A 22,287-nucleotide genomic window follows, 5' to 3' on the forward strand; every position below is an offset into this window, starting at 1 on the left:
AAATGTGGTTTGCTACCATTCCCAATGGGCTGTTTTCCCAAAAGCTTGTGTTTTCTAGATCAATCATATGCTTTTGTGCAAATCCTAATGGAAGATCTTTTAAGAGTGTGGATTGGCAATATCACTTTTAGAAGTGGTTCCCTAATTCAAAAGAAATAGAAACTTTTAATCTCTAATTCTCAGTTCATTTTATAAAAAAGGGAGATTCGCAATCCCCAGAAAACAAAATAGATGGGCAACTATTCAGGTTTCTTTAACATGTAATTTCCCATTGACAATGTCTATTATGATTTCTTCATTGTATTATCTCAGGAGGGGAAGCCACTGTGCAAGTTCTTGCTGCTGCAAAATTGTACTTCATTGTACAGTTCATTTTTATTCACATTTCCTTTCATTCGTTGCTCAATTCATCTAAGCACTGACTAAAATGCAAAACTGAATCCCTAAATAGTTCTAGCATGATCTGTATTTTATTCTGCAGGGTTTAGTGGAAGGTGTGGAAGCACCACAGCTTACAGACCTCAGCCCAGTGTGATTACAGTGCAGAAATATCCAGCATCACACAGAGGGTGCTGAAAGGGATTGTTCCTCTCACAGAGTGGGAATAATTTGTTGCTGCTTACACTTGGGAAACAGCCATTCCAACTAAGATCTGTAATGTTAGGGTTGGATGAAGAGGGAAAGAGCTCTAGGAAACTATGTGGAGCTGACTTTGTTTTGGAGGCAGCAGGCACATTTGTGGTTTGCACTGCAGCAGGAGGACATGTCAGGCAGGGAGCAGGTCTGGGCTGCCTCAAGGCACAAAAGGAAAATAACAAACTTCAGTAGTCAGGTGTTCGACTTCTAAATGCTGACTGCTGTGTCAGAGCCTAGATCCAGCAAAGGTTTCAGACAGAATGATATGGCTTTTTGTTAAAAAATATGAGCTTGAAGGAACAGGTTTGTGGATTTGGGTTCAATTTGTTGGCTTGTCTAGGAAACGAACACTAAACCCATCCCTCTGTTACTACGTTTCTCTGCATCCCAAAGAAACAGCAGCAATGTGGAATGCTGAAATGTCTTGCCTTGACATTTTAGAAATACAGTTCTTCATGTACTTTATGTTTGTTTTTAGAGTGCTGTTTCTTTGTAAATTGAGTACAGTCTGACCTAAGAGATAAACTAGAAAAAACAAACCAAGCGTTAGGATCAAATGCTTTCGCTTAATTAAAAATTATTTTTGCTTTCTTCCCTCCCACTTTTTTTTTAGTGTCTCTGGAAAAAAGGACTCTTTTCAGGTCAACCTGCAGAGCAGCTTCTGCTGGCCTCCCTCCTGCTGTTTCCTATCAAGACAGGTAAGCAAAAATGAAATATATACCCCTCTGAAGCACAGAAACTTCCTTTGTGCATGCAAAGATCCTCCATCCAGGTGGAGCAGGGAGCACAAGAAAAGGAGATGGGTTGTTTTCTTCCTAAAGTCCTCTCTGGCAGCTTGCAAAGATGGTGCACAGGTCTGGTGCCGGTCATACCAGTATCTCTGCAAACTGGGAGACCTCTTCCAGATGGAGCCTCCCTCAGGAGGGGTCTAGCAACACCTGCCTCTGCCCCAGGAACATTTCTCATGACTGCTTTCCTTGTGGGGTTCCATGCAAGGATAAGGTAGAACTTGTAGCTGGGAAACATCAGTGGAGTTGATCTTACGGCAATGACAAAGAAAGCCAGCTGGGGTGGAGCAAGCTGCGCAACTGGTGGAAGAAGGTGGTTGATAGGGCAAAGGCATGTTGATGGGAGGTTTGGGGACATTTTGCTTCTAGCTCAGGTGCATATCCCTGCCAAAATGGCACAGATGCTTTGGGATACCAGTGGCACAGATACTTGGGATCCCAGTTGCCTCCCCTGCAAAAACCCAAGCTCAGGTAAGCCAGGCTGAGCCAAGCATCAGGCAGAGCTCGGAGAGCTCAGCCTGAGCTCTGGGAAGCAGGCTGAGCTCTCTGGAGACGCCAGTCCCAGTCTGCTCTGGGAACCCACAGACTGAGCTGGGTGACAGGTTCTTAACCACTGCTGGTCATTAAAGGTACCAGACCTGTACATCAGAGTGAGCTCACCTGCAGCCAGAGGTACCCGGCTGACCCACAAGGTGATATGCTGTGCTCCCAGCCAGCACCCCAGGAGCAGGGTGCTGGCTGTGTTGTCCCAGCTGGCTGCCAGCTCCTGCTGATGGCAAGGAGCCAGCTGAGCTGCTGCTGGATGCGCCTCTGCCTCCCTCCTGCCCAGCACAGACAGCGCTGCTATCCCTCATGCCAGCGCGGGAGGTCTGCCCACAGTTTTCAGATGGGTTGATTACGTCTGCAAAGCACTTGGGAATGCTTTGGGATGAAAAGTGTTATGTAAGTGTAAGATGATGTTATTTATAGAGTCGGGTTTTATTAAAAATGGAATTAAACTTGTGTTCCTGAAGCCTCTGCTGTCAAAGCCAAATTGTAATTTGTCCCTGTTCCTCTAGTGTTTTGCATCCAAATTGTTTTCCTCAGTTCAGCCCAAAGTTTAAGAATGTGTTTTATTTACAAATCATACCTCTCAGAAAGTTAAATATATCTCTTTTCCATCAGCTGTGAGGTGGCTCTGGAAGTCTGGACTGTAGCCATGCTTTGCAACCACAGCAGCTGTGGCACCAAAGTGTCACAAACAAGGAAATAAAGGAGAGTTTGAGCTGGATTAAACAACAAAACCCCCAAACCAGTGTCCTGGGCACAATACTTGCCTGCATTTAACAATCTCCGTAGCAATCCATGAGCTGCAGGGAGGGTATCCAGCTCACACCCCTGAGATGGCACTCGTTCAGCAGGCTGAAGTCTGTGCTCCTGCAGAACTCAGACCTTGGTGGCCTTTTAAAATCTTGCTTTATTACCTTAAAGAGCTTTATTTGTTCTTTTGAAATGTTAGATTCAAATCCTTCATATCTATACTTTTTACAAGCCATGAAAACTCAAATTGCAGGGATGCCTGCTGAAACCCATGCTAACAGGTGTTAGGAATATTGGTTTACGAGGTACAGCACCTTACATAGGTTAGTCTGCGCAGTTCATCTGCTGCCCCTCACTTGTTGTAATATCTAGCATGAAATTCCACACATGCCTTTTATTTAAGAAAGAACACAAAAGTATGTTATCTTATTCCTCTGGAATTTTCCACAGTTATTTAGCGTGTTAGTTTAAGCATAATTGGTTAATGGGTTCTTGAAATTTATATCTTAGCAGTACTTATTTACATCAGGCTTAAAGTAGTTCATTTCAGTTGAGGTAAATGTGAAGCATTAGATTGCAAACGTACCTAATCCATCTCTCCTCCCCCATGACTAGAAATCCTGTGGTTAAAATAACACAGTCTGTATTCAGAGCACAAACTTAGAGCTGCTAGTGGGAGCAGGCTTGGGATTTAGACAACTCTCAGCAGATGAGTCTGTTCAACGGTCTTTCTCGGGTTTGTTTTTCATCCTACTTCTGATCCATGAGAGGAAACCAGGCTCTCTCCTCTGGGCATACAAGGTAAAGATTTTCTCCATTCAGTATATGGTTGCATGTGCTTGTAAAGGAGCATATAAATGTGATTGCAAAAATGCTGTTTCAGATGTGATTGTAAAAATGCTGTTGCTTATAGAGCATTTGGCAAATGGCTTCACAATCTTTAACTGTTAATCTGTTTTTGTGGATATGTCCATACGACAGCGAAATGATGAAATGATAATCTTGCACACAGAAGTAAGCAGCAGCAATTCTCCATCACGTTAGAGAGGTTGAGCATGTAAGAAATAACAAACTGAAGTGCTATTGCAATCAAGCCAGATTAAAGCAAAACTGGCATTTTGTTGACTGTCAGGTATAGTCCCTCCTGGGTTTGTCCAGCTGCCGTAATCCCCATGTGGGAGGCTGAGGCTGAGGCTGTGCCGGAGGACGGCACTGACTGTTTACAGAGTATATGCTAATGCTGTTCCAGCATGACTCTTACAGTAAGAGCAGAGCAGTGCTTTCAGAAGTGTTTGGATGAGGCGTGCCAGGTAATTAACTGCCTTTATTTGCTCTTTCTGCTTTCCAAGTCACAGGGGATGTAGGAAAGCATCATCTTTTCCTTGAATCCTTATTTTATTTGAAATCCAGGAAACAAGCATAATGCCATAGAACTGCACTCCCAGTGCCAAAGTCTGTTAATTCTCCCAGCCCCAACGTCCTTGCTTTTTCCCATGCTCTGATTCACAGGGGATCCCAAGTACCAAATCGGTCCTCCTGCAGCATGGTGTTCATATACAGTGGGTCATGCTGCTGAATAATAGAGAAACACCATTCTGCAGGTTTTTGCTTAATTTAATAAAATGCTGCCCCTCCCTGTCCAGAGGCATGGGGCAGTGTGTGTGTTGGGGGGGCACTTATACTCTCCCTCTGTCAAGGTAGCACTAAACAAGCACTGCTTCAGGTGCTACCTTTCCAGTGCTGGAGAAAGCCTTGTCTCTCACTCAGAGATGCTCCCTTTCCTCTTCTCTTCTTTTCATCCCCCTTCCCTGAGTGAGATAGGATGGTTTCACAGTGTTCTGCCTGCAATAACTGACCTCCCCTGGTACCCACTGTCCCACAGCCTTGTGTCCCCGGTAGCACGCACTCCACTCCTCTGCTCCTCCAGAGAAAAGAGGAGAACCCTACTTGGCACGCTGGGTCCCTTTCAGCAGAGAGCTGCCCCACTGTGGGGAAGCCTCTTGGCTGGCAAAGGTGCCCTCATCCCTTGAGCCAACAATGTTGCTTTGTCCTGGAGGAAGAAATGCAGCTTTATCCCTTGGGTGCTCAGTGCAGGGAGGGGCAAGCAGGGCTATAAGGAATACAAACACACAGTTTTTCATGATGCTCATGTACAGCACGCTGTGGCAGAGAGGCAGCTCAGAGGAGAGAGAATATGTGCAGAACAAAGAAATGCGGTCAGGCAGCAACTATAAAATTTCAATATAGAAAGTGGAGCTGATGTCATTTTAATGTCCAAACAGTGCCAAGAATTCTAAGCTCTGTATCAAGATTCAGTGCAAATCCCCCACATACTCACAATTTGTTCTTGTGGAAAAATGAACTTTTATGGAAAATATGCATGGGAACCTGCCAGAGGAGTGTGTTGCTTTATTTCTTTTATTAATTTTGAATACATTAGTTCAGAGAGCGATCCCATTTTAGCATCAGCTGCCTCTATCCAAGAAGCTGAAGCTTAAATGCAAATACTGGAGGTGAGGGAAATGTGGGTTTTTTGTACGACCAGTTGTTAGATGGGAAGAGCTGTTTGAGTAGGAAGGGGTGTGGGAAGACTTAGTGGAATGACTGAATTAAGATTTTTTTTTTTTACTGGTGACATATCTGAATCATGATAAGATGCATTTGAATGGAACAGAATCATCAGCTAATATAACTTTGAATGCATCAAAGGTGGGACTGCATGCAGCTCCTATGATTAAAGCTACTCATGTATGTCCTGCTATAAGACCACATATATATGTAGTTTATAACTTTGCCAAACTTCAACTATTTAGACTGAGTTCTTCCAACTTGATTGTCTGCCTTGGGCTCAGTTCTTTCCTGGAAAATTTCAGCCAAAACTGTTCAGCCATTTCCAAGAATGAGCATAGGGAAAAAGACACTGTTGTCCAACTGGAAAAAAAAGAAAGGAAGAAACAGGAGGGGGGAACCTGGTGATCCTTTCCTTGGATAGTTCTTAACCCTCTGTACTGTGGAGTAGAGATCTGAAATTTGGCAGCTTTGTGTTAGGACTGTGACTTCTTCTTTTTTTTTTTTTACTTTGTAAATCTCCTCCAATTTGGCTGTGACAGCTTTTGAAGGGAAAAAATAGCAACTTATTAGGGATTTGCTAGGGCCTAGTAGTCAAAATCTGCTGAGATTCCTTCCCACATGAGTGAGCTCAGCCCATCATCCCAGCAGCTGCCAGTGCCGACCCCAATGCCTCTGTGTACCCAATTGGTGCTACCAAGTTCCTGCTGCTCCTGCTGCCTCCACACAGCTCTGCAGGGACTGGGCTACCTGTCTGCAGCTCAACAGCCACCCCCAGCTCTAGGAGGAGGATGAAGCTGGGCTCTCCCTGTAGCTGCTCAGGGCAGAAGGGTTGGGCAATGGAAAAGCAGACAGGGAACAATACTCTTGATACCTTCCTGTTACAGCCAGGAGAAAGCCAGGGACCATAGGGACACTGGGCTAAGGGAAGAATCAGTACTGGGATGCTACAGCTGAAGCATGGCAAGTGACTGGGATGGGGAGTACCTAGTTCAGGTGAGGAGTCAGGGAAATATGTGTCAGGATGTGAACCATAGGGAGAGACTGGACATGCCAGAGCCCGACGTGAAACCTGAGCTGCCCCATCCATGGTCCCTTTCTGGGAATATGAGTGCTGCCTTGCAGAACTGGCTTCATTCCCGCTCTTCCTGTAGGGTCTTTTGTGCTGGGTCTTGCTGAGGCTTTTCCCAGTCTTCAGTCAGTAGCTGTGGGGTGTGCCTCCCCTGTCTGCACATACCGTAAGACCCTGGTACTGAATGTCCACTCTTGGGATGGGAGTTGATGGGAGTTCTTTCTTGAGCGCGACCAGTGACACCTGATGCTGAACACTCTTACCCAGCCCCAGCCATGTGTGTTGGTCATCTACTGGTCTCAGCTCATGACTGTGAAGCACTGGGCTGTGGGACCCATAAAACCTTCAAGGGTGGATGCGTGCATGGGTCTTGCTGCAGAGAAGGCCACAGTGGTGCAGGACAGCTAGGAAGCCAGACCCCTGATAAAATGATGGATGATGCAATCAAGCTGGTGCTTGCACACTGTCTCTTCTCTCTGTTTCCAGTTTGTTCAAGCAGCTAAAGCACCTCCACACTTCTGACAGTGGTACCAATGCTCAGAGACACTTATGAAGCACCCAGACATTACAGGGAGGTATGCCACTGAAATATTCCCAGTGCTGGGAAAATCAGTCATTTTTATTCAGAGTAAAAACTTGTGTAGGAAATGCAGCCTAGGACCACACTGAACAATAAAGAAACCCCCAAATTTTATATAACATCTTCTGCAGTGAAGACAGTCCATCCTGTACCATGGGATAAGCTGAGACCTCTAGCAAAATACTGTGAGATCATCTAATTAACAAGTGTATCATAACACATAGCACAAGGGAGGCCTAATTCTGGCAACTCTTGCCTCATGGGTTTTTCAGTCTTAACAGTATTCTTGCAGCCTATTTTTGTATGCAATACATATGCAACATTTGCAGACAGATGGTGAAATGTCAGGGTTTCCATTTTGCCACTTGATGTGATTTCCACATTGAAAGGTAGGGAGCTGCAGTCTGCTTGTTTCCACTCCTGCTGGAGTGACAGGGAGAGGTGGTTTCCTTCACTTTTTTTATGGCTATAGGTTATGGAGCATCCTGTACAACCTCTGCTTCTACAAAACCAGACAGTGAAGTTTCGTTATTTTCATCAGCTCCTGGGAGTCCCATACACACCCTAGAACTCAGCTGTATGAGACACTGTAGAAACAAAGACCAGAAGAACAGGAGTTGACAATGTGAGAAGACCAGAGTTGCCTACAGACAGCTTCTGAGAGAGGAAGGAGTTCTAAGAAGCTGTGAGATGGTGTTGGCCAGCCCAGCAGGCAATGCTTGCTGTAAACCAATGGATTTGCCTTTGTCAAGGATGTCACAAGAAGGAGTTTTAAGAAAGGGTTTGCAGGACAACTGAAACAGAAAAGGAAAAGGAGTGGTGGGTGCTTACGGGCTTCTGCTCCAAATGTCACAGAAGAAAACAAAAAAGTGCTTGTCTGGACACTGTGGCAAACAGTGTCCTAAACTTTGGTGCAGGATTAGAGTGGATGGGTGGAGTGGGGAATGACAGTCAAAGGACTGGAGATGCTTATTGGGGCTGTCCTCATGGAAGTTGTCACAAAATAAATAAATCCATGAAGCTGTTGCTGTTACAACTTTGATGTGATGAATACACGTTGGGAGAAACATTATGAATGAAGCAGTCAGGTCGGTGCATAAGGTTTCTTGCACAGTTCTGAAAGGGCTGCCACCTCCTAATCTGCAACCCTGGCTGGTCCAGGCATCTACTTTCACTGCACACAGCCCAGGGAAAGCATGAGGTCACCTCATGGGTGCTAACCCAAACCCTTCATTGTTTGATGCATTGCTTGAATTACTTGAGACTCAGACACTGCTCCTATCCCACCTCTATTCCCAGCTAGCTACTGGCTATATCCCATAATACTCTTCCTACAGTTTTGGTCTGAATTAAACCAGTATGTGTGACATAACTAGTTCAACAATCACAACACTGTGCCTTGGGAGTTAGCCTTTAGTGGAAACTAAAGTACATGCAGTTAATTCTGCAGTTCCTCAATGAACAAAATGGGGCCTTTGTGTAATTCCTATTTCTCATTTGTTTCCAAAGTCAAGAATCATGAACTATTTTGTCTCGGAAAGTAATGCTTTTTTTTCCTAATGATTGCTTTGACCTACTGTGCAGACCTTGGTGTCTCCACAGATTGTGTGGGCCAGGTCTTCTCTTCTGAGCCATGCCAGCATCTTGGGTTTCTGAAGGTGGTTGCACAGTAACATTGAGGTTCCCAGATACTGTGGCTGGAGAGAACCAAATTGATCCCAGCCCTGAGAGAAGCCTGCTACCTTCCTGCAGTTGCAACCCAGATATAAATTTGTCTTCATGTTATTCTTCTGTCCAGTGACGTGGGATAGGGTGAAACATAAAATAAATTTGTTCATGAATGGATGCACAGATTTTGTCTCCTACAGAGATACAGACGCTACTTTTGTAGCAACCATCTTGATAATCCAGACGGTGTTCTCCTATATAAATCGTGTCCTACTTCATACAGGGAATCTGCCATGTCTTCAGATGCATCCATGAAATTTGTGTCACCTGGACTGTGTGAACTTTACAGAATTCTCCAATTTCAGGAACACTTTAGATAAGTCATTTATTTGGTGCTCTGTTGGCTTGTGACTTAAATTCAGAAGGGGAGTGAATACGCAGTTATATTAGAAAAGAAAAACTAATTTCTGATACGGCAAAGGTCTTTCCTTTTTCAAAAGGAGACTAGGCCATAGTGAGGAAGATGAGCATTTTAGCCTTTTGCACTGGTGAAGACCATTTGGGGAACTCCTACCCAGACATAAAATCAAGTTTCCCACCCTGTGGCAAGTATCGTGGGTTCCCTGAAGTCCTTTTCTGTCAATTAATTTATAACACTGTTGTGAATCCCATAGTCCAAAACTATGTATGGGACTTATGACATATATGGGTTCCTAATAACCCCAAGTTCACTGCTTACAGTCATTTAGCATGTTTTCAGCAGTGAATTCCTGTTGTTTTCTCTTCTGTTCTGCTACTGCCGATTAGATGTTTATGCTCTTGGCATTTTCTACCTGGAGGCCAGAAAGCATCTCCATGTATCAAACCTCTGACAGTGCATTGCATTGAGCTTTGGATGTGTCAAGCTCATGGCACAAGGTGACTCCAGATCTGTAGTCATAGAGCACAATAAACTCTCACCTGAGTTTCCATCCCTGAGTCTCAGCCTAATCAAACAGGCTTTTAAAGTGAACACGTTGCATTGTGCAGCCCCCTAGTATCAAGGCTGTGATTATGTGTCAAAGACCAGCCAACACATGTGATGGATCATGCATGACCAGCCATATCCACCTTTGTCCCCTTCTCCTCAGGCACACAGTCCTGCTGCTGCATGTCGGGCCACTAGCCACCAGGCAGGCTATCACCTGTGGGGCTAGACCCTGCACTTAACTCTATGCCCAGCCATCTCATCGTACAAAACACCAAAGGGGCTTGCAGAATGGCTTTCTTGCACAGCACATCCACTGCTGGACTGCCAGGGTTTGTACCTCTGCTGCACTTTGGCACAAGGCAGAAATGGTGTTGTTCATAATGGTTTGCTTTGGCCTCTTGCACATATGTAATCAAACGCTGCTGCTTTCCACATGCTACAGCTCTCTGTGTTTAAATTTAGAGGAATATCCCTTAAATATTTATTTAAACAATAACATCTCTTGATCTCTTTATAAACTGTTGTACAAGATTGCCTTTCATAAAAGACCCCAACCTTTTTTTAAAATTTATTTGAACTGCTTTCCCGCCTGACTGCCACCCTGTGGGCCAGCAATTCTTTCTGCTGGAGTTACAGATCCCACAGCTCAGAAATCCAGTGCCTACTCCACAGGTCTTAAGACACCCAGACCTCAAATTTTGTCAGCAGCTCCCAAAGTTGCAAGGCAGATTTTCAACAGTTGTATAGTTTCTGTCCGGGGAACAAAGCAACCCCATAACTTCCAGGAATAAGCTCCTTTCAGAGGCAGGAAAGCTGCTGTGAGAGCTGTCTCTCCCTACCAGTGTGTATACACAACGGCTGAGTTTGGAAACACAGGGATGCCAACTCTCTGCAGCTCTTGCTGGATGATGGGGGTGGAGGCTGATGATTCCTTTCAATAGTATTTGAATTATAACTTCAGAACCTTCAGCTCAGGGCATTTTCTGAGCAAAGGACCTTCAAGACACATAAAACACGCTCTATACTATTCAGTTGGAATCCACAAATCTAAGAAGGACTCACCATCCAAAATGAAAAGATTTTTTTTATTGTACATAAAAGAGAGGATTCAAACTCTTCACTTATCAGGCCATTTGTTTATTTAATTTTAGCTAAATCTGGACTTTCACCAAAGTATTGGTTCTAGTAATGTTAAATCTGTTTAAAAGTTTTCCCAGAATTATCAGTGTTTAAGTGGAAAAGAGCTACAGTTCTAATTCCACATTCTTCCAGCATCTTGATGAATCAGATATTGGCAAGATCTTCATAGTCAACATGGATTTGGGTAGAAATTGGATTACTCACCAGCTAAAGTAAGTGCAAAGGAGATAATTCATTATGCTGTTCCTTAGTTGTAATTGAGGCTCATCTCCCTGTTCTAGGCTCTGTGTGGGTTTAATCACAAGAGCTAAACAGAGGAGAAGTACCAGAGCTTCTCTGAATCATTTTTATTCTTGTCCCAGTTCTTTATCGTTAATTACATCAAGGCATATTTCCATGGAGACTGAGAGTGGTGTCATCAGCTTGCTGTCCCTCGGGTCCTCCTGAAACCTCCACTTGCTTTGCTAAGTGTAGTGAGTCTCTGAAGGGTCCCTTAGGACAAAGAGGCAGGCTGCATTTTGCTCAAGGTATTTCTTGTTCTGAGTGCAAATTTCGACAGACTAAAGGAAAAGATATATCCTTTCAAGATCAAATGCTATTGGTGAAGCTGGGGGATCGATTAGCCTTTTCTGGTGGCTGAGGATGATTGCAGAAACAGTTTTGAACATCAGGAGGGCATTGAATATTACTTTCCTCCCACGGTGAATGCCATATGTGGAAAGTCTGCCTCAGACATCCTTCTCCTTTTTCCAGTCTGAACTGGAAAGACCACCTTCTACTTTTCTCTCCATCAGACAAGGCCATTGTTAGTAACATGGATGTAGTATCAGAGTTCAATGATTTCAAATCAATACTTCATTACTTTGCTCTGTTCAGAGGAAGCACATTTTCTCTGTGTGGGTATGTGGAGACTTCATCCAGCTTGCATCCACCCAGCCATTTTGTGTCAGTGTTAGGGTCAATTCCCTCCTTTTAATTTCCTCCTGTTCTTTATTCACAGCATCTGCTGTAGACCTTTGACAGTGAACGTGTCTGAAAGAGTATTTCCAGGATAAAGTTCCTAATTTTTTTTTTTTTAATTTCTTGCCTGTACTAGTCGATATGAGCAGATGTTTGGTAGGAAGAATGGGCTTTTTCTTCCTCTCCTTCCAACTTTTGCCCTTCAGCAGTAGCTCTTGCATAGCTCCTGCATTGCACATGGCTGCACTGGGCCCAGTATTTCCATTTCATGGGAAATTCTGAGAGTCATACCCTTGTCTTTGTACACCATCAGGAGAGAAGTCAAATTTCAGAAAATCTGACAGAGCTGCATGGTACTGAAAATCTTGTTTCAGACATGTCCAGGTCACCTAATTCCAGAAACAAAACATTTTGATGTTTCAGAACTGAAAAAACTTTTTTCCAGTTTGAACTGAACCAAAACCTCTGACTTCTTCTCAGTCGGACATTAGTTCATGCCCTCTCTTTCCTGCTCTGGTGTCTTATGGGGGCTTGTGCTTACCTACACCCAGCTGGCTCACCAGCTGGGCTTCATGCACCCATGAGCCACAGCATTCACAGTTCTGTGTGGCTCCACTGGAGGTGAGAACACATCTTCCACCAAGGGACAGTCTTTTCTCGTGATCCTGCACTCCTGCAACCAAAAAAATTACTTTGGTGGTGTGACCCAAAGCACTACAGCAGAAATCCCATCCCTGGAAGCCCTTGGAAACCTGAGGTAAGACACTGAAAAATGCAAGACTGAGGAAACTCACCTGTGTATCATGACCTGAAGCTGTGCCAGAAGAAGCAAGCCCATTCATTTCACTCTACTCTTCTGGGAGATGGAGCTGCCTACTGGACACAGTGACACTCATCTCCCAACCTCTTAAATTTGAAGAAGGATCTTGAAGTGCAATGCCCCACATCTGTGCTGGCTGTCCTACCCACAAAACTAGCCTCCTGCCCAGTAAGTGCTGGAGTGCTGTGGCCAGCACAGGCATTGGCCAAGAGCAGAGCTGGGCACTGTGACCGCTGTACTTAGCACCCCGATGTTTGCATGACCAAGATCTGCTCAAAGAAGCATTGGTTTAATATGGCCATGTTTGTGTGGCTTTATGAGCACCGAAACAGCGTGAGTCCAAATGATTAACTGTTGTTATTTATTAGGTACAGTACTGCCCAGTCCTGGGGCTGAACTCTCCAAACCGAAGCCCAGTATATCAGTCAGTCCCGCCTCCAAACGGCACCCAGCATCAATCATGGCACTGTAAATTGTTTACACAAAACTGCAGACTACATAACCTATTAAATAACTCTCATGTCATTCAGATAAGTAAATATTCCAAACAACTGTGAACACCATGGCAAGCTCCAACTGTCCAGACCAGCTCCAAGTGGATTCAAGTGAACAGAGGACCAGATTTGCCTTGTCTTTGATGACCCTGCTCCAAAGCGGGTTGAGAAGGGATCTGAAAACAAGCTTCCCTAAGGGAGACTAATGAAGTCTTAAATATGCTGAACTTTCTGTAGAGATAACAGGAGGAAGAAAACAATGGAAAGTGTTTGCAAAGAAAGTATCGTCCTGATGCTGTAAATTTGAACTTTTGGGAGTCAAAGCCTCCCCCTCCTTCTCCACATCCTTCTTGCTTAACCCAGACGAATGAGATGGATGCCAGCAAACTATGGAGTGTTCACTCCTCAGGCCATAGCTAGAGATCAAAGTGGTGGGTGTCTCACACTGTTGGTGAAATGGATGGTGGCAGCACCTTTACACAACCACCTCGCAGTGCAGGCAGCAGTCCCACAGGCTTTGCGTGTGAGGAAGGGAAAGGCGTTGGCATCAACTCCCACACCTCCAACTGCCTGCCCATGGTAAGTTACCGCGCTTTTGAAAACACACCATCTTGCAGCTAACTGCTTCTGACACATTCAGCTCTCTGTTTGGCTTAGGATGTTGTTTTATGAGATATTTCTTTCCAATCATTTCCAACAATTATTTGGGATCTTTTTCCTTTTGAGTTCACTGAGTTGTACCAATACACCTCCTTTTCAAAAGGGATCGTGTTACAGGCAGGAATGCAGAGTTGAAAGGACCTGAGACTTTGCAACAGGAATTTGTTTTGGAAGCAAGCGAGTTGGAAGGAGAGGAAACAGGCAGCCCACCAAGGGCTTCAGCAGGATTGTCCCACCCTTTCAGCAAGCCATAGCTGGGGAAACCCGTGGGCTGGGGCTGACCCTGCTTCCAGGGGAGGCAGGCACGGACAGACCACTCTTACCAGTTTTATACAGCACAGGATCTTGTCCTGTTGTTGAAACCTCATCTGAAAAATCCCCTTGGGCACAGACCTTACTAATGTGATAGCCACCATGAGTGTTGGAAACCTCCACACGGGTGCAGCTGGCGTTGGGTCGCTGGGGTGCTGAGGAGGGCAGTCCTCCATGCAGAGCCCCATCGAAGGCCATATTAAAAAGTTCATTATCAGCTGAAGAGTCATTGACTTGAGGCTAACCTGATGCTGAGACATTGGCTAAACAGCATGTTTGGTGTTTACTCATTTGGTACCTGACTGGGACCTCCTTTCATGCACTTCCTTTAATAAGATTTTAATTTTTTGTCTTTTGAGTTAATTCGAAACCTCCTGTTGCTGGTGCATCTGAACAGTATTCTTAAAATATATGTTTCCGTGCATTGTGTGCACTACTTCTTTAATGGTCAGAGACTTGTGTGAGGCTGTCCATGTTTGCAAGAAGGCAGGGTTTTCATCCCAGAACCAGATCAAATACTGCCAAGACAGCACAGTAGAGACATAAATAAAGCATAGGTTGTAGAGACAAACTGTCGGTGGTTCTCATATCTGTTCACGTTTGTGTACAGCCATACTTACTGGTACTCCTGCCTCAATGTTTTCAATATAAACTGATGACTGATTGAGAAAACAAGTTTAAAAAAAGAGTAATTTCTTATTGTGGTAGCACAAGTGGGTAGACGCAGAGGGGAGATGGGAAAAGGGTGCGGAAATACCATTGACCCAGTGGCACACACGCCAATGTGAAATGCGGTCAATATAGTCAATATGTTCATGTCCCCCAGGTGCAGAGAGGTTTCACACATTGAAGTAAATGTTTCCTATTTCCTGGACACATGACAGAAAAGGACAGTGCACAGAAAGAAACATATTCAGGGTACCTGCCAGAAAGAAATATGCTATTTTTCAAAGGAGAGCTGAAAACAGTCCAGGCTCTGGATCCAGATCCAGCTCTAGCCTCCTGCCATGGATACTAACCCACACTAACGTGGACACCACCTAAGTGACATCACTCTTATGGACTGCATACCTGGACTGCATTGCCTACGTGGCTGTCAGCGAACAGTGTCCTGGTGTGCTGTATGTACCTGTGGACGTTACAGGAGGAATATTCTCCCACCACCTGGAGCCCCGGAGCCCTGGCACTCCCATGCTGTGCAGGACCCCACAGGTCCAATAGCCCATCACAGTGATGTCCCCTCTCCCATGCTGGGGGAAGGGGTGATCCAACTTTTCCATCAACCACTGCCTGCCCCTGGATGAATACCCTGCTGACATTTCTGAGTAGCTCATGTGTTGGTAATTATGCTACTTGAGGCTTTTTTGTAAGCTAAAGATACTATGCAGCTATCTCTGTGTTAGCATTCCTATTGACCTATAATGGGAAGTTTGCAATGGGGGTAGATTTGCCCTTAACTAAGTGCATTTCTTTTCTTATCTTCACTGCAACATGTCACTGTTTTTTCATCCATTAGTGATTTTTTTCCCCCTCTTAACATTGTCTCTGATTTCTGTGTCATGAGGGGGAGTATTGTCAGATCGCATTCTCATGATGGGAGAGGCAGAAAATCCGTTCTGTATATCATGTGCCCTTGGCTCTCAACACCACAAAGGATTTCTTCAAGCCCTGCTCATTATCTCATTTTATACTTTAAAAGAAAAACTAAAATGCTGGTGACAAATGGCCTCGTTTATCACATTTAATTGACTGACTGTTCTTTTAAGCCTCCAAAATACACACTTTGGGCCAAAGCACTGGAGAAAGAACACACCATTTACCCTGGTCTGCTGCCAGGTCACATTAAAAAATGTTCAGGAGGTGTTTGCTAGACCAGTACACAGAGCACGCGTTCTCCAGCAGTCTGTCTCCAGCTGTATTATGTGTTGCTCTTTGAAAAGGGGATTGAGCAATAGCATCAGAGGTACTTTTTGTCCTTTTCTAATTGCACTAACAACTTTACTAGAAACTTGTGTGTGTGCAGCACAAGGTCTGTGCCCTCTGCAGAGGGTAGGACTTGGCAAAAGATGCAAGAGTTCCTGAAGTAGTAACAAAGCCATTCTGGAGGTGGTCAGCCATATGCACGGCTCTTACTCTGTGAGGATGCTCATATTTATTACAGTAGGAGAACAGAGTTGCATGCACTGAAAGGGAGGCACCTTGCTCCTAACCCATGCTTCCCACCCCCTCACACATTTTGCCCTGCTGCAGCAGGGCCCCTGACCCATTTGAAGCCCTGTCTGTGCCAGCCTGTGTTTGGCCTTGTGGGACCCCAAAACTGGGGCCTACAGAGCTTTCTCACAGCAGGGCCAGTGCTCTGGGGGGCTTCTCCCTGCTTCTCTGCTCAGTGCAGTGCAGCACAGGCTGCAGCTCCCACATCCCCCATGCTGCAAGTGCTGACTGCTGTGCCTCCCCAGGCTTTGACTGCAGTGGGTACGCTCTCATCCCAGCACACTTTCCTCTTGGTTTCTTACCAACCCTGACAGTGTTATCCCTTTCATGACCAAGCAACAGAAATGGAGTTGGAGTGAAACTTCTATGGGAGGGGTGAAGTCTTTACAAAATTGTATGTGGAAGGTGTCAATACTGTTGGCACCTGTCCTGTTGACTAGGGGAGTGCTTTGAATAGTACCCTGGGGGTCTCCCTTCATCCCAGAACTAACCAGCATTTTTATTGACAGCTTGTGCAATGGAAAAATAGAGCAATGTGCTTGCAGATATGGCAGGTGTTGCGCTGGCTGCAGGTTGCAGTAATGACAAACTGGAGATGGGGGCTGAAAAGCCTTAAGATGCATTTTGGGAGGGATGAATGCACACCTCTCCCCAGCATCCCTGAGCCAGGCTGGGGCTAGCTGCCTGGGCTGTTGGTCATCTCCAAGGAGCAGTTGTGATGGCTGACTGAGTACCTATAATATCATACTGTTGCAAAAAAAAAAAATCCCGCAAACTCGATTGTGGAGTACATAAACAGAAATACACATGCCAGACATCTCCCTTCCCCCTGTTCAACAACCCCTGTTAGTGTGAGACTTCACCTAGAGATTTTTTTATGGATGGAGATGCTATTTCTCAAGAAAGGTGTATACGAGTATGTGCAGACAGGTAGGTTAAATAAACTGAGTTTGAGTAAAGAAGATGTCTGAAGGGAGAAATAATGACTTTCAGGCACATAAGGATCCAAGCAAAAAGAAAGTAAATAAACTGCTCTCTGTCCCTGCTGTAGAGAGCAGCCACGTGCTAAAATTTCAATGAGAATGTGTACTGGGCCTGGCTGCCAGGGAGTTAAGAAAGATTTAAGAAATGTTCTTGATAGTAAGAGTAGCAAAACTCTCTCAGGAGACTGTGGAGATTCTGTTATTAGAGGTTTTTAAGAGCAGGTTATCCAGACATCTATAAGGACTGACCTAGGCATGGGGTGGAGGGATGGACTGGAGTCAGCTTGAGTTCCCAGGGACCCTTCTGCATGACATTTTCATCATATTAATGTGAACAAATAAGAGTCCTCTTATAAAGTACTAAAAACACCACCCTGATTTCTAGACAGCCCCCAGAAAAAGTTTCAGTCTGAACTGAATCTGTCTCCAGTTTGAAGATGGAAAGCTTTTGACTCCTTTCCCCATCCCACCCTCTGACAAACCTGATGCAAAGGAGCCACTAAACCCCAGAGTCACAGAAATCTTCTCCCCCATCCTGTCCTCTGCTGGCTTGGGAGCCCTGAGCTAGAAAGGGCAGCGGCAGGACTCTTAGCCCATGAGGCACCAGGGTACTCTGGGAGATCTGGTCCCACATTCTTGCTCCTCCCCACGGCAGCACACACAGGGCACCCCAGAGCCCCGCACCAACCCCCATGGCTGCTCACCCCTGGGGCGACCCACTCCCTTTGCAGCCCCAGCCACCCCACACTGACTACTGCAGGACTTGACATTGCATCCTAAGTAGAAGATTGACACAAATCCTGCTGCCCTGATTAGCAGCCTGTCTAATCCCCATGATGTCAGCAGGGTTTTGTGTAGCAGGATTTGGCCCACTGCCCTCATATGGGCACTGCCGAAGAGCTTTGGGTTTTATTCCCCTCCCTTCTGGCCAGTGGTGGGCAGGAACAGGCTGCAGGTGTGAGCCTGCAGTAGAAGCCTGCGCTGCAGTTTTAGCTACCCAGCAAAAGCCACTGCCAAGTTTTGTTTATTTCAGTGGGAAAATGGGACAGAAAGGTGTTTCCTGAAGAATGGAGAAAAAAAAATACCATGCAGTTCCTCTTTAACTGCACAGCACATATATATATATATATATATATATATGGGTTTGATTATATCTATATATATAGATAGATATGGGTTTGATTATATCTATGTGCATAAATATATGTTGCAATTGCACTGTTTTCATGCTTCCAACAAGCACAGTTTCTGGGGCTAAGACAAGGTACATGTGTGGTGGGGGAAGGAAAGGGAGACACAGAAAGAGAGGAAACTGCTGCTGGACATGGCAGCTCTCCTCTAACCCCCTTTTTCACACTGATGGAATGCACCCAGCGACTGTTTCTACTATTTAAGGAAAAAGGTTCCTATACAAAATCCTGTGGGTTTGAAGTGATCCTTTTATAGGCATAAAGAGATTTTTCCACATCCCTCTATTTGATTTCTTTTTTTATTCAGACCTGGCTACTCAGATATTTGCAGAATATCATGCACTGGAATCAGACACTTCATTCCTATTCTTGGTACTGGAGATCTAATATCCCACCAGTTTACCACATAAATCCACAGAGATGCAAACTGAAGTGAGTTTAGCTGTAGGGCAGTGTAAGAGAGAGTTGAATTTGGTCCCATACCCATCTCAAGGGATTTTGACCTGGCAATGCCCCATCACAGAATTGAACATGCTGTATGTTCTGCAGTGGGTTTGCCATAGACACAGAGCTCTCTAATGACTTGTTTACTCTGTGCTTCTCAGCAGTGGTGAATATTAATGGCATTTGTAATCCCCTCCATTTGGAATAAGATTAATTATATGTTAACCTTGAGTTAATAACACAGGGTATATGGCATGTATCCTAAATTGGATGCCATGCACAACCTGCACCTGGAGCAAGAACCTGAACGCTCATCTCTCTTGTCCCAGAAGTGGCAGATGTGGCATTCACGTCTGTTCAAGCCCAGAAAACAGTGAGCACAGCCCGCATCTTGAACAGCGAGTTGCCACCAGTGATGTGGGACAGGGAGGTGGCATGGGGTGCCTGGGCTGCGATTGTGGGTGCTCACACAGGAAGACTCGGCCAGGCAGCATGTGTTGCATGCAGAATCTCAGGTGGGAGACATCCAGCCCGAGGGGAAATGCTGAACTGCTTAGCCCAGCCAAAATGCTGGGGTGTGAGGAAGCAAAGCAAACCTTAGGGATTTACAAGCAAGCCCATAGACACCTGAGAGCTCTCTGAGTTCTTCTTCAGGCACCAGTGTCCTTGGGGGCATTCAGGCACACATGTTAAGCCGGGGACTTGAAAGCAGCATTACACAGCTCAGTACTTTGTAAGGACCAACACAGTCTTTATTACTCCAGACTATAGTCATATACTGTGCTGGAGGTAGCTTTTCTGCACAAAACTACAAAACAAGGGATTTACAGCCCTATTAGCCACTCAGTGCCAGATGTCTATTATCTCATCACATACATATGCTGCACAACGATGCCGGTGCTAATACTTTCCTTCACCACTGTGGAAACATGCCTGGTACCACCAGTTTGCGCTGACATAAATAACAACCTGTCCAAGCATCTCCCCTACAAGTGCTGGGGGAAGGGGGAAGGACATATGTTCCAGATGGAAATACAGCTGGGGGTTGCGCCCTCGGTGGCTTCAGGTTACACCATTTTATCTCAGTGCAACCTGAGTGGGAGTGATTCCTCCACGAACTGCATTGTATTTGGCTACTTGCTCACTCATTTTATGAAAGTAGGGGGACTGGTAATAGGGACAATGGCAAAACTACTGCAGAGAAGCTCAGACCCCCAGTATATCATAAAAAAAAAATAAATAATTAAACTGTTACATGGTTCCCACTTGACAGATGAGGCCTGTTCACTTATTCCTGCTTTAAAGTGATGTAAATTTCTGACTTCAGAAGAATAAATCCTGATTTACTCCCACACTGAGTGAGTGGAAAATGCTGAAATTGGATTTTGGATCAATGGTACAGGTCTCAACTCTCCAGACTTTGAAGACTCTCAACTTGAAATAATCTTTTAACTGCATATGAGGCCACCATGGAAAATTATGTGATCCAGCTATTCTTCCAGCTCATCTAGAAGGAACAATTAAGGCCAAACTGAAGATATATTGACAGAATGGGGATGGAAAACTAAGTGATGCCTGCCCACAGAGGGACAAACTCATAGCACTCTTCCAAATTGTGGGTGGTCTATTGTGCATCACTCTAGTCAATGAGAACATTACACTCATACATGCAAACCTAATTTGAAAAACCATTATTTAAAGTGAACAATGAATGTATTGTAATCTCATCATTCGGTCACACTGAGCCTCAGCCCTCTGTTCTTCTTCAGTACATAGTAGCCTCTTCAAAATCCTGCAATTTGATTTAAAAAAAAGAATGCTGTGGGCGTAAAGTTAGCATAGAAGTACACAGACCACTGATGACTGTTTTCATCCACACAGAGCATAAGGCAACCAGATGATTTATTTTTATTGGCACTGCAGGCAAATAAGCTTCCACTATTATGAAGAAGTGCGGGTTGGCCCAGGCTGTCAGTCAGAGCACACCCAGCAGAAAGACTACAAAACCCAATTCAGTAATTACATCCTCCTCAAGGACATATTGCGGAGGAAGGACAGGATCCCTGCTTCTCGTATTGCACTCGGAAATAACCAGGAATTCTCCTACTCAATGAAGGACTTGGGCTGTTGTTGAATTTCTAAATGTTGTGGCATGTCATGGGACATCATGGCTATGCTGCAACTGAATCAAATCCAACTAAATCCAAATGAATCCAACTAAAAATAGGAACTAAACACTGAGTCTGAAAAGTAGAAATGCTCTATAAAGGTGCTGACACCTGGTGCCACAAACCCTCTTCCCAGATTTCGGTGGGGCGAGGGCAAGAGCAAGGTGGAGCCTCCATGCTTGGAGAGCTGCAGCCTGGGGAGGATCACCAGCTCCCAGAGAGTCTTAACAGCTTCCCCCCTCTCCCAGGCAGGCTCAGCTCCACGTGCCTCATCCCCATGCTTGTCAAATCTTCACAATCCCCCACAACCTGTCCTACCACCACCACCCCCCTGCCACGGGAGGGGCGAGCAGCCTATGATTATTCTCATTTTTCCCCTGTGACCACTTCAGCAGGGCCTTCTGGTGTACAGAGCTCACCATAACAAACGTATTCCCTTTGGATGTTGCTCTTCTGTCTTCTATAAAGCAAATATTTTGTGATCACCTGGACTCCAAAATTAACTGGACAAACTTCTGATATATATTCCCACTCTTGCCAGGTTGTGGCTAATTTATCCAGATCCTGCACTTTCATTGGAGACCTTGATTATGATGTAAATTACATTTTTACCCCATTCCTCTGAAATCTCAAGTGGGAAATAAACTTTTTTTTTTTGATAAAAATTGCTAGAGTATTCTAGCACCATTAATACAAATGAATAATCAGGGATGAACAGCAAATGATATTAACATCACTGCAGAATTGCTCCATAGCTTTAATTTCAGTATTGCGGGTCTGTGTGCCTCCACAGTTGTACTCACACTTCTTGGACAGCAGAACTGTACTTTGTATCCCCCCTCTGCTGAGGCAAAACCATGGCAGCTCTCCTACAGCTTCAAGGCCGACAACGAAGACACTTCAAAGAAGAGCAAATCACAGCCCCATATACATGCTATGGGCACGTGTTAAAGCATCTGCAGTGGGGATGCTACTTTGACTTTTGTGACTTAAAAACTTTCCTCACAAAATAAGGGATTTTGTTACTGGTTTCTTAAGTCATAATTGCAGGAAAAGCTTGCTTTTGAACAAGTTTTTTCCAGTGGATTTAAAAAATTACACCTATGGTTTAAGTTTCCAATTTTTGAAAACAAAATACCTTGAGAAATTTGGATTTCATTTCCATCCCTGGTACCAGGCCTAACAACTTGAAAAATATCAAAAAGGTTCTTTTCTATTTTTTTTTTCTATTTTTTTTCCCCCCTGTTTGTCCCTCTGTCTTTTACCCTCAAAGCCTCCCGAGGTCCCCAGGTGCTTCTTGCCTTTCCTACATGACGCGCCAAAT

The 22,287-nt window shown here is 44.8% G+C and overlaps 1 protein-coding gene across 1 annotated transcript in view; it reads left to right on the top strand.

Annotated features, from left to right (window-relative positions):
- Positions 1–3,397: 3,397 nt before the first annotated feature.
- Positions 3,398–22,287, top strand: part of JCAD (junctional cadherin 5 associated) — a 62,701-nt gene continuing 43,811 nt past the window's right edge. Inside the window, exon 1 of the mRNA XM_026842450.1 lies at positions 3,398–3,524. The gene's annotated coding sequence lies outside the window, so the exon portion shown is untranslated. The remainder of the gene's footprint in view (positions 3,525–22,287) is intronic.

Source organism: Athene cunicularia (assembly GCF_003259725.1).
Source record: "Athene cunicularia isolate RWA chromosome 2 unlocalized genomic scaffold, athCun1 chr2_part1, whole genome shotgun sequence".
Lineage (NCBI taxonomy): Eukaryota > Metazoa > Chordata > Aves > Strigiformes > Strigidae > Athene > Athene cunicularia.